At 38.8% G+C, this 9,262-nt stretch overlaps 1 pseudogene; it reads right to left on the bottom strand.

The window, feature by feature from the left end:
• Nucleotides 1–1,529: 1,529 nt before the first annotated feature.
• LOC131247746 (U6atac minor spliceosomal RNA) lies at nt 1,530–1,681 on the bottom strand (annotated as a pseudogene).
• Nucleotides 1,682–9,262: the final 7,581 nt, after the last annotated feature.

Here is a 9,262-nt window from a genome sequence, read left to right as displayed (position 1 = left end):
GACTAGAAATCACACAAAAGTTTAAAATTCTTTTATGCAATTTCCAGTCTTTGATAAAATGAGCTGTAAGGCACATGTAAGAAAGATTTTGCACTAAGGTCCATGAATCCGTAGTGAGACAAATTCTTTGATTTGAGTTCACTAATAAATCCTTCATTTTTTTTCTCTCACTCACATACAATGCCATACAATCCCTTGCCATTGTAGTACGTGATAATATTTTGAAATTAGGTTGCATGACGCTACACAAGTAACGAAATCCTTCATGCTCAACAAACTTAAAAGGCAACTCTTCTACGATTATCATTTTTGCAAGTGCTTCTCTACATAGATCTTGATCAAATTTCCACACACCAAGGGTACTACCACCATCTTCTGATATTGAATGCATTGACAAAAGTTTCTGTTTCTTGTCTTTATTTTGGAAATTCTTGGGACACTTTGATATATGTTTTCTCAAAGTGCTAGTCCCATTTTCACTCAACCATGCATAGGATGAACTACAGTAGTTACATCTAGCCCCTTTCGCTTTTCATTCCCCGTCATTTACAATTTTTATAAATGATCCCAAACGTCAGATTTACGACCCTTGTCTTTAGGAAGACATACCTTTGCATGAGATGGAGAATTAGTGATAGAGAGCTCTTGAGGATTATTTGTCTCTCCAGTACTTGACATCTAATAAGAATTAAGATATACAAAAAAAAAACATCAATAAAACACCTAACATTCAATAAAACATTGATGTAATGTGTTTGGTTGCAACCAAACACCCTAAAACATTCAATAACAACAATGTAAATTATCATTTCATTCCATCTGCAATCGAAATTTTGCATGTAAGAAGGAAGAAACCATACATACAGTTTTTGCAAACTTAGCTTAGAAACAAGGGAGAACATATTAACCAATCATGGAGGAAAAAGCCTTTTCCATTTATCATCCATCCATGAGAATGGCAAAACAAAAGAAAGCAGATGATGACTTAATAACAACACCATGCTAGCTCTTTGTAAGGCATATGCAAGTATGCCTCAAGACAAAACATTTGTAGCTTCAAAGTTGCGAATGGAAGTATACTTGACTACTGTGGCTGCAGTCGAGTGTACCACATTTACCAACTCAAGATCACATCTAAATATAAAATACTACAATCCACACAAAACATTTCTTGTAAATCATTTTATCAAATAGTTAGAGGCATTACATAATGGCTCTCTAAAATCCAACTATTAGGATCTAAAATCATGTTCAGTTAACATTGCAAGTAACAAAAGGCAAAACAAAAACTACTTAAAAAACTTAGTAGTCTTCACAACACAAACTCTCAAAACTCAACCAAACAGATACCCCAATAACTGTTTTAGGCTGTTAGTGATATAACAAGAGATTTCTTGGTATTTAGTGCAATCAAATGCACCCTTCAACCACCAGGAATTTATCTAATGCTAGACTCTAAGTTTTCAGCTTGAGCAAGCAAGCCCATGGTTCAATTATCTAGACCATTGCTCTCATGGACCCTGCCACCTAAAAATTTCTTTGTCAGGGCAGTCCAGAGTTGTAACCCACTAACCCTTGGAATAGTGGCCCACAAATAGGGATGTGTGGTAATAGGAAAGCCCGAAAGCCATTCTCGTCCCTGTCAGGGGAGATGTCAACCGTCTCCCCTTACAACGAACACTAGCGGCTCGCAAATAGTATAAGAAAATAAATGCAACAATGGTTCATATTCAATAAAACATTTATAGAAAATCAATAACATTGATAATTGCTAATTACCATCACAGAGAATGATGAAGAAGCCATTGTTGAAGTTCGGATCAAGATTCGAGATGGCCAGCGATGGACGATCGGAGAGGGGCGGCCAGCGCGAGAAGGATGGCTGTACGTGGTTTTTTTGAACTATTTACCCTGCAAAGAGAAGATTACCACTGTAAATGCAAGAAAATGGGGGAGAAATTCGAGACGGATTAGAGATTTCGAGCTAGGGTTTTGAAAGGGGGGAGAAATTTGAAAAATCTAGAAAGAAAATGGCGTACCGAAAGAGAGAGAGAGAGTGTCGCGGTGATTGGGACGGCGAGAGAGAGGGTTTTCCGGTGTTTGGGAGATGGGAAGGGCGGACGGCGAGAGAGAGAGAGAGAGAGAGAGCTCAGACAGTAGACGCGCTGCACGAGTGCAGGTGTCCGGGACCGGGACATCGAGCCACAGAGAGAGAGAGAGAGAGAGAGAGAGAGAGAGAGAGAGAGAGAGAGAGGGACTGAGGGAGTGCGGCGAGCCGGCGACGCTGGCGAGAGAGAGAGGGCAAGCGCAGGGAGTGCAGCGAGAGAGAGAGAGGGCAGGGGTAGGGAGTGCGGCGCAAGAAAGAGGGCAGGGGCAGGGTCTATGTAATGTTAGGGTTTTTTTTATTTTTAAATACGGATCATGATTTGGATCCACGGTTCCTACACGGATTGGTTCCACGGTTCGGGTATACTGTTAGGATCAACGGTTCGGTTAACGGTTCAGATCAACGGTTTGGATCAACGGTTTGAATCGGTTCTGCAGGACCCTAAACTGGAACCGAACTGTTCCTAACGGTTCTCTAAATATTGGAACCGGAACCGGACCGTTAGCACCCTGGAACCGGACCAAACCGGACCGATCCAACGGTTCCGGTCCGGTTACACGGTTCCAACGGTTAAATGTGCACCCCTAGCGACAGGTCATACCACGACCTCTTGTAAATTTTTTTCTCAGCCTTTTAAACTTCAAACCGCTCTGATTGCTTCATGAATAACAACACTTCCAATTCCCTTATAGAAGTGCAGTCTCCACATTCATCCTTTCAGCTCGAGATCGTATTAGGCAACCAGCACCAACACGAATATGATAGACACTTGTTATACCTTCGGCGCGAATATCTCTGAGAAGTTGATCCCTTCTCTCTGAGCATAACCCTTCACTACCAGCCTTGTATCTATGTTGTATCCTCTTAAAGATCCAACCACTTTCCGACCCACTAGAAGCTCCACCTGCTCTCATGTGTCGATCTGGTACAACAAGTCCATCACATCATCCATAGTCACCTTCCAATTCTCAGCACCAGGCTCACCTAAAGTCATCTGAATAGTAGACAGATCTCCCTCATCTTTAACAAGAGCATATGCGATGTTGGAGTACATCCATGTACGTCGCCGTTATCCTGCGATTATGCTGTGTGATTCTTCTCATAGGTAGTTACTCCACCTGCTCTGTATCTCTGTCCATGCGTCTCAACCTTCATGCTTTGCCCGCTCATGTGGCCATGGCTAGCATGCCACACACGTGCAGAGGTGAAATCCGCTACAACCACTATAGATCCACTTGTTGAAGTGCTCCTGATCAACCTGTAAAGATTACCAAGTCATTGCACTTTCATGATTACTTGTGCACCCTTAAATACTTTAAGGGCACCATCAAGTCCAATGAACTTGCATCCTTTTGGCTCAAGTACACCGAGAGAGATCAGGCTCTTCTTCATGTCGGGAATGTGCCTCACCTCAGTCAGGGTACGCTCTATCCCATCAAACATCTTGATGCGCACCATACTAATGACCACAATATTACAGGCACTGTCATTACCCATAAACACCTATCCACCATCGGACTCTCTGTAGTTAACGAACCAACTCTGATGAGGAGTCATGTGAAAGGATGCCCCTGTGTCTAGAATCCACTCACCCCTATGATCATCGTATGGGCGTCTGATCGTAGACACAGACAAGACATCACAATCACATCAACTTGATCCATCTAACGTGGCAGCGTTGGCCTCCCTATACGAAGCCTCAGATTCTTCTCTCTTAGACTTAGGATTTGCACAATCCTTCTTCATGTGTCCTTTCATCCCATAGTTCTAGCACTTTAACTTACCTTTGCCCTTGCCCTTGGATTTGGATCTAAAGCTAGAAGATCCTGTACCTTGCTCAAAATTCCTGCCCCTTGTAATCAGTACATCGGAAGATGTCCCCATGTCGCCGTTAAGCTTTCTCATGGCCTTCCCTTGAAGAGCTGAGATAACGGGGTCAATACTCAGGTTTTTATTTGCGATGCACATCATGTCCTTGAATGACTCATACGATGTCGGAAGAGAATTCAACAACATACATGCTTGTTCCTCATCTTTGATCACTTCCTCCATATCCAGCAATTTGCACACCAATTTATTAAAGCTGCTTATGCAGGCCTTCAAATCTCTACCCTTTATCATCCTAAAGTTATACCACTATAGCTTCAAGTGCAGGCGATTTTCAGAGAATTTTTTCGCATAGACATCCTCTAACTTCATACATAACTTAGCCACAGTTTTCTCCCTCATAACATTGTAGAGAACCTCATCTATGGGACACAAACGGATGGAGGCTAAAGCATTATAATCAAGAGTCTCCCATTCTTCATCCTTCATAGTCATTTCCACTCCTCGAGAGCCTTGGCTTCTTCTTGCTTGGTTAATAGACTAATCATCTTAATCTTTCATAACTAAAAATTATTTTTGCCTGAGTATTTCTCAATATCAAACCTAGTGCTTCCCATTGATGTTGATCCTGCATATTCAAATTTGTACCCTAACGATTGCTCTGATACCACTTGTTGGGATTTGAGCTACGGAATCACACAGAGATGGATTTAGGATAGCAATCCAAGAGTACCAAGCAAACGCAAGAGAACACAAAGATTTAACGTGGAAAACCCTTTAAAAAAAACATGGCACAAAGCGACAGAATTCCACTATGAAAGCATAAATTTCAAAGAGAAAGGACTTACCCAATTCGAACAACCTCGAATCTCACCCTTGCTACACCCTTTGATAACCCTATACCCTTTTAGAAACTCTTGGAATACCTTTAGAAAGCCTTAACATACCTTAGAATGTCACTGGGGACTCCTATTTATAGATTGAGAACTCTCACTTATGCACATTCCTAGAAACCGCATCAAATTTACACAGTCCGCGCACAAACCGCACACCATATGCATATAACCCTCGACTAGTTGAGCCAGTCCCTCTATTGGTTGAAAATATCGAACATTCAAGATTTAAGACATCTGTTTAACAGCATGACTGTGTGGCATCCACTCCAAAAAAGGAAGAATGGAAACTCAAGTAGGCCACAACATGAGAGTGGGGATGTTTAAACCATGTAGCTAATAATCTAGTTTAATACTTACTGATTGCTCCATTTGATCTAAGTTTGTTTCTAAATATCCACTTATAACTAATAGGTTTAAGTTATGAGATAGGTCTACTAAAGTCTAAGTATTATTGGATGTTATGAAGTGCATTTCAACCACAATTACTTTCTTTTACTAAAAAGCATCAGTAGAATCCATTGCCTCAAAATAAATAGATGGATCACTTTCAATCATATGTAACTAAAAGTTGCGATCGAAATTCTTTTTCTTCTTTGCCCACCTACTTCTTTTAAGTTCAAAAACTTTTAGGTCTTCTGATTCTTTTCTTTTAGTCTTACTAAATTGTCTAGCTTCTCTTATTATTTTTTTCTTTGCAAGGAAAAATACTTTTAAAACAGTTTATATGTACTGACCTAATAATTACATTAGGGACATCATATTCTTTCCCTTCTAATTCTTTTCTTTTATTTTCACTAAGGTGTCCAGCTTCTCTAATTATTTTATCATATTTGCAAGGAAAAATGCTTTTAAAAAAGTCTATGTGTACTGACTCAATAATTACATGAGTATCATATTCTAAATTAAGAAAACTATAAGCCTTAATATTCACATGGCCAACGAAAGCACGCGAGATTATATAAGTTCCTAACTTTAGTCTCTCTTTATCAAGTGACGTAACTTCAACTAAATATCTAAACTCTCAAGTAATCAAGATTTAAGTGTTTTGCCTTTTCATATATGGCAAGGTTACGGTTCTTCTAAATAAAACTCTATTCATACATAACACTTAGAGATGTAATTGATTCCCTTATTTAGGGCAAGGCTTAGAACAATAATTCCAACCATTATTGCTAAAGCCACTATTTTATTATCAGGTTTGAGCTCGAGAGGAGCAAAGACTTCTAGTTTCGTGAACGTGTCTATAACTTTATCATGGATCTGATTTGGAAAAATGAGAGGGAGAGAGACATGTAGATGTGGGATATTTCCATTCATATTGAATTGCAGACACATCAATGATAGAATCATTTCCATTTGGACCAAATACTGCCCACTAATAGAGATGAAAGAAGATAAGTAAGAAATAGGAGCATAAGAGGTTCACACTTTAGCCGCAGCGCAAAGCTAAAAGGTTGTGTAGGTCATTACTCATACCTCAGTAGTAAACTAGCAAGAGTTTCAACACGAGGTCATGGGTGAGGACCCATTGTGGTGAAATCCCGTGTGGGGTGAGTGCATGAGTGTATGTGGGGTGTGAGTGCATGTGTAAAAATATGATCAAGTCTTACAAAGTATTGATTGACCCTACTAATTGTGGCTAGAGTGGCCTTATAAGAATTTAACTCTCTTCAATTTACTAGATTTACTATTCAATGGATTTCACACTTAAATGCACACTGCAATGTTGCTTTTTGAAGATGGTTTATGCTTTCCAAATATATAACAAAGCTCTTGTGTATTTTCCTTGTGATTCCAAAGAGCCCAATCCCTCACAGATTATGTATATAATCTCAGTACTAGAATCGTGATTGTTGTTGGTTTGTACGCATTCTCTCTAAATGGCGCTAAGGTTTATATATATATATATATATATATATATATATATATATATATATATATGTAGACCTTTGGTGAAGAGTCACAGATACATAAAGAGAATTAATATAGTGAAAACATTTGTACATCCGTTGGTGAATGTATGTACGTGTTATTATGAATATACATAAACTTGACAGAGAAGACATTTATGTATAGTTAATTAAGACACAAGATGTATGTATGGCACACTCTATATATTCAAAACACATATGCAACATACATGTTGGGAACACCTAATCAACAGGTGGGACCGTGAACCCATGTCCGATGTTGGCATGTGTGAGATGTAGATGGGCGCCCTTGTACACGTGTGGCATATGAATAAACCTTGACAAATATACATGGATTCTACGCAACTTTGAGATAGTGTGTTTGTGTGCGCTTTTGCTATATATTGAGAGCTGAAAGAGGGTACGTTTGTTATATTTTGAAAATTGAGGGGTTTTTGCTTATAGTTAAGTTGGAAAGGACAAAGGAGATGCCTGGTCCACTTCCATTTACTAAAAACAAGAAGAAAGCATGGGGTGGATGATCTTTTGTCTCAAGTGTCATCATCGTTCGTTTAACTTTAGCTCTCAGCTCCCTTCTGACCTCTTTCAAAAATGATATCACCAACACGAAAGAAACAAACAAATGCTTGTGTTTTGCCCACTACTTTGGAAGCCTTTTTATTGCTTGGTGGAATCTTTTTCTCTCTTTTGTTAGGTACGCTGGGCCCACTTAGAAATCAACGTTCGTGCTCATCTAGAAGAGCATTCATTATAAAAAAATCGTCTCTTGCCGTCTTTTGCTCCTCTTATCTTACATTTGACCACGGCCGAACTTATCTACCTACTCTTTCTAGCCATCCATCATTGCCAAGCCGCTCTTTATCGGGATTGGGCTGTTCGATTAAGCAAGTTTTGGGCCATGGCCAATCCACATTGGGGCTAATTGGATGGATTACCCAGATTATCTTAAACATCGTGTATTTTTTAAAAGCTTTTAAGCCATCAGTTGTCATTCTCTGATTGGAGCTATAGACTATGAACTAGGGCTATTAAAATGAACCTTATCCCAGCCTATTGACGGTCTCCACCATCAATAACCGGCCTGGAATACAAGAGGATTATAAGTGCTTATGATGTTGAGCACACATAGGTTGTCAAATTTTGTGAGACAAAAGTGCTTCAAAGTAGAACCTGAATATCAGCTCAATATCGGCTTATGTTCAAGAAAAGATCGGCACAGTTTCTCAAAGAAATCGTTGCTCGAATTCAAGACAAAGTTCAAAACGAAGTTCAAGAGAAAGTCCAAGTCAAAGTGACTCAGATATTTAATATATCTCAGGTGGTATAAACCCTAGAACGACCTTAGGATTGACATTAGGACTAGGTGCTTTCAAATTTGTTTTATCATGGTTCTTTTTTAGTGTTTTTATTTGAAATTCGGCCAGCCCAACTTCAAGTCTGAGCAAAATAACAACTTTTATTGAAAATTCGGCTAGCTCGAGTTTTAGTTCAGCTAACCTATGCTTGAAATTTGGCCAGCTCGATAAAGTTCGGGTGAAATTCCAGCAACACCAACTTTCGGAATTCGCGAGAATTCGGCTTGCCAAATTATGATATTCGGCAACGGAATTTGACCTCGGGCTAGCCGAATTTTGGATAATTCATATCCTGCGTGATTCGAAATCCGTTGAACAGAATCAAGTGAACTCAAGCTAGTCAAGGCCTATCTCGGGCCAGTGGAAGTTTTAACTTATTTACCTATAAATTGAGTCTTTCTCTCATTCCAAATTACAAAAAATTATTATTATAATTCTTCTGCAAGAGAAAGAGAAGCTCGAATCCTCAACAAGCTATTTGTTGGTATTTATAATTTATTTTAATAGCTTATTCAATTCCCTTTATTCTCAGAACTTTTAAGTCTTAATCTAAAAGAGTAAACTATACTCATCTTTAAGATCTAAGAGAATGGAATTAAGTAACATTTGGGTTTTTCAATTTAAAAAATCTATAAAACCCTAGACTCTTTTTGTCTGATTGAACACTACCTCATCTACGTTCAAGAAAGAGGTCCTTCTGCTACGTCTTCTACACTTAAAGATAAGTATATATATTATAAAACTCGATATCTTGTGAAAATCTCATTTGAGATTTTGTCTGAGATAACGTGTGGAAATCTCAATTGGATTTTTATTGTGACAGCCTGTGAAAATCACAAGGAAATGTATCAGGTTATTAAGGTAACCTTGAGAAAACCTTTTTATAGTGAAAGCCAAAATTACAAGGGTAGTAATTTTGGGAGTGGAGTAGGTGTGGTTGTTTTAAACACTAAACCACTATAACTCCTTGTGCCATGTGGTGAATGCTTTATTATTTTTTGTGATTGGATGTATTTTATTTTATTTCAGTGGTGAATGTTGTAATCCTTTTATATACTCCTACGAGTTTGAAAGATTGATTTCAAAAGTCATTCGTTCTCAATTGCACCCCTACTCCTGTGATAGAGAATGTCTCTCCACTGAAGA

Source organism: Magnolia sinica, chromosome 5, assembly GCF_029962835.1.
Source record: "Magnolia sinica isolate HGM2019 chromosome 5, MsV1, whole genome shotgun sequence".
Taxonomy (NCBI): Eukaryota; Viridiplantae; Streptophyta; class Magnoliopsida; order Magnoliales; family Magnoliaceae; genus Magnolia; species Magnolia sinica.
The sequence above is the reverse complement of the archived record's forward strand: the minus strand, read 5'-3'. Positions and strand labels throughout refer to the sequence as shown.